This window comes from Pocillopora verrucosa, chromosome 12 (assembly GCF_036669915.1).
Source record: "Pocillopora verrucosa isolate sample1 chromosome 12, ASM3666991v2, whole genome shotgun sequence".
Lineage (NCBI taxonomy): Eukaryota > Metazoa > Cnidaria > Anthozoa > Scleractinia > Pocilloporidae > Pocillopora > Pocillopora verrucosa.
Genome location: NC_089323.1, coordinates 10,676,964 through 10,681,536, shown reverse-complemented (window position 1 = coordinate 10,681,536; position 4,573 = coordinate 10,676,964).

The window sequence follows — 4,573 nt, the reverse complement described above, 5'->3', positions numbered from 1 at the left end:
TTAAGTTATTAGACAATATTACTGTGACCTTCATCCTGACGATTCCTTACAGCAATTCAGATATTTATGTAAGCGGATTAAAAAAAACAGACCAAGAAAAAAAAGGCAAAAAAAGAAAATGAAATAGTAAACCCTTTTTCTTGGACAACGTAGTTGTAATAATTGTGTCCACTTTAGGGCAAAAGGAACACTTTTGTAAAGTTATTTATTATTAAAGAGAAAGTTGAAGCAAAGAGAACTGTCACTATGGGAAACAGATCCAGTGACAGTCCCACAGCAAAGGGCCAAACTCTGAAAGTCAGTTATTTTCGGCTCATCAAAGGAGTTGGTTAAAAGTTCCACACTCTACCATGAATGTAACAGCAAGTGCATTCGTGGTTCTAAAAGCACAACGCGCAGTGCATTCCTCGCTCTAAAAAGCTCCGCGCGAAGGGCGCAATCAACAAGAGTATTCCTCATTCTACAAAAAAAAACCTTCACGAAGTGCTCAAAGAACAAAAATTTCCTCGTTCTCAGAGCACCGCGCGGGAGGGCCGGGAGGAACAAATTAACTTAATTCCTACCTTTTTTGGCGGCATTCGTAAAGAATTTCATTTTAAAAAGAAATTTTGTCATCCACAATTTGTTATAGATTGAAATTTCTATGCACATTTAAAGAGTAATGGTGGATTTATTGGGATGAAAACGCAACTTTGTTTAAGGAAAAGGATGGACAGTTTTATTGTTATCAAATAACAATCAAAAGTAAGGTGAACTCTGTTTCTAAAACGACGCACGTGTCGGAACACAGAATACACGCAACGTGAGCCGAGAAAAAAAAAAGGAAAAAAAGGAGTCCAAAAATTGTTGTCCAAGAATGCCTTAGTCTTCCACCTTGGAGGGTGCCTTGTGTGCCTAAAAATTGAAGTTCAGTGCCTTCAGCAGCTTTTTGGCCACAAAGATCAACAAAGAACAACGGCCATGCCAAACAATCTTTTTAAAGACACGCCTTCAATGGTAGGTAAACACAACTGACATGCATGAGTGACGCATGTCAAGCGTTAAGGTAAGATTGTCAATTAGCTTTTCACTACATGCAGACAGCTTATTTTAGGCAGCTTTGAAAACTTCTGTACCTCCGCTTTCAAAGAAAGACATTTTCCATGAAATTTAAACATTAAAAATATAAGCTACCAGCAACAGATTTTTCCATTGCTAGTGTTTCATAAGATCAGATTTTCATCACGTTTTTTTACATTTGAAAGGATTAGTGTATTTTAATCATTACAATATAGTGAAATCCCCATTTTAAGACACGTGTAGTAATCATATGTACGAAGAAGACGGAAAATAAATATAACATAGTCCAGGAAAGTGTTCTTGTGTGGAATGAAGTTTCAAACTAATTTAAATTAAGTTGACTTAATGATTCAGATTTTGGTTAAGGAAATGTGTAGTACCTATTTTCAAGGATGAAAAAGCAATGCCATTTACAAACTTTAAAATAGCAAATTCTAGAAACTAAAGATGGAATATTAAAAAAAACTGCTGAAGTATGGCATACCTATTCACTGCGATTTTAATCATTAGCTGGCACACGTAGATGTAAAAGAGGCTTTGTAAAAATACCTGGGCAATAAAATTAAAGATTCAGGAGAAGCACATGACATTAACTAGTTTACTGGTCTGCGCACCTGAACTCAATCTGGAAAAAGAAATCTGCAACACTTCTTATCTTCTCACACGTAAATTTCATTATTTGCGCGCAGGTTAGAGAGGAAATTCCAAGAATGGATACATGTTACCTAGGGAGAAACCACATTACAATTAAATAAAGCAGAAGCATATTTTCCACATGTCTATGCTTCTGTATACAAACAAAAAGGAATTTTTTGTGCAATTACCCACATCTTTAAACCGGGTGCAGTCTACGGTCGTGAAGCAATTTTATTCTAACCTTCCCCCATGAAAGGTGCCTTGTGTATCAAATGCATCAATTCAGTACCTCCAGAGTCATAAGCCGGGTTTTTGGGGCTACAAAGTAATCAAATAATGAACGAGTTATGCCGGGCCATTTTATCGAGAATCAGCATTTAATTAAATGTAGTTTCCTAAAATCGTATGGAAATTTTTAAAATATGCTTCACTTGTGCTACATATACGGATTTATCATTCTTAATTACTGATTAAATTCCGAGGGTGTAACTTAATTAATTCAAAAGAAAGTATCCAAGCAGATTACAGAGATGGTTCACGAATTGTAAACTAATAATTTGTTAACAAAACATTCCGCAATGTGCTTTAATGATAGTACCGATATAAAGTTATCGTTCCTAATCACTCACCAAATTCCGAGATTGTAACTCAATGAATTCAACAGAAAATATCCAGGACGCTTTCAGAGAGGGTGAAAAGCTGCATCCTGCCACCAAAGGTACCCTTTGTTGGCCATAACTAGTCGGCATAAGGAATGTCCACAGACCTCGACAAGGTTTCAGCAGTGAAGTCCTAGTCGCCACCAAGCCGTACTGTTTCCCAGCTGAATGTTTTTCTGAGAACATTAGGTTACAATAGAAAGTTCATACCAGATTTTGCTACACTTGAAACCCCTCTCTTCCAGCTTGAGAAGAAGGGACGTAATTTCTGGGGTCCACTGACTATAAAAATCTTTTACGATACTCTGAAAAAAGTCCTCTGGGAAGGTCCAGTACTAGCATTCCCAAGATTTGACCTTCCATTCTTACTATTTAACAAATAGATTCCAAGTTGCCGTGCGTCTGTTCAGTAATAGATCACAGATGACGTCAAAATGTGGTAAGAACAAAAAAGTGGCACACGAGGCGCAGCCGAGTGTGTCACTGATGTTCTTACCACATTTTGACGTCATCTGTGATCTATTACTGAACAGACGCACGGCAACTTGGAATCTATTTGTTCTATATAATAAAGAATTTAATGATGACGTCAGTTTTAATGTTTTAGTGATGACGTCATCTATACGTCTGTCCTCCAATAGATCATAAGTGAGAACTAATCAAAACGCATGCATAACTGAGCTTATTATATAATAACTGACCCTAGTACAACTTGTGTCGCTGCTGCGTTGTCTTAATTGCAAAAGGACGAGCAACGCCGAATAGCATATGCCGCTGAAGCTATGAGGAAGTCACAAGACAGAGTTTTGTAATGGCGATGGTTTGATGAAAAGACAGTACACGTGAGCCTACAGTTGAGGGTCTCACAGTATTTGAAGGGAGATCTGCTGAAGGAGCTAAATAACGAGTGCCGACACTCGTCAGTGCATAAGGTTAGGGACGCTTTTACTGCTCGGTATATTCTGTACGGATGATGAACTGTACAACGTGTCACCCAAGTGGCACCAGAAATGAGCCAATTCCTCGACCGAGGGCAATCTGTCGTGGACAATTTTAAATGCCGCTTTGGTTATCCTCGTCGAGTGCTTCGCGACAAAAGTCGAAATTTTTAGTCTCGGAATTTTCGTTGGTTACACAGCTTGATTGAGCCCTGAACTACTTATCCGTACGGTTGCCGATGTTATTTCCAAGATTGCGGAAGAGTGGAAAGAATGGGGCCAGTTTCTGAACAAGAACGAAGTAACTACTGCTACTAAAAGTCGTTCATGAAGCCTATGATAGTAAAAATGTTTCTATTCTGAACTGAACTATCTCAGCTTATTTTCAAGTGCAAATCAACATTAATGTCTACGTCTTAACGAAAGTGGAGACAATTAAATCTAATTTTCTAATTTTAACGATTATTAACTGTTGAGGGATCCGAAACCATGCCTTAGCAATTACAAAGACATCTAGAGTCTGGCGGTCTGCAGACAATGCAGAGCCACTGGCCCTCCGGGGCAGTCTTAAATCCCTCGCAGCTTATGTGCAACCATTCCTCGCACAACTCGCGTTGTACCATGTCGTCCCAACACTCGGACATTGAACAATAACAAAATATATTCGTGTCACAAGATTGTTTCTCATTAAATTTAGCTACGTTCGACTATTGCGGAAAAGGTTCAAAAACGACCTTTCTCGAAACATTAAACTAAATGCTTGCGCATATTCCCTTGGACAAAAGAAACATCCGACGGGTTATTTCCAGCTGCCAGTTCGTATGCATTGGGGATACGCATATTTGCAATTAAAACATACTTTAGTACGCACTGGAACGTAAGGTATTATCTATTTCTATTAGAATGTTAAGGATGACGTTTTCACTCAGTTTCGTTGGGAGTCCAAATCCTAGCAGATTTGGACGGGGGGAAGGGGTCCATATCCGTTAGGACACCGAACCTACATCGGAATAACCTACTGATTACTCTTCTTTTGTCAAGAACAGCGTGAAGGGACTGGTGGAGGGAAATCGAGAGACTAACCTCCGAAGGATGTCTACGCAGACACACTGCGACGCTGGTATCGATATCACTCGAAGTCTTCTATATCAAATATGGGTATTACGTCAAAGTGTGAGCTGCATGAGGCAGTCAACATCAACAAACCCGTAAAATGAACTCGGAGTTAATTAGAAAAAAAATTACGAAAGAGCTGTTCAAATATTCCTTTAAAAGAAAATT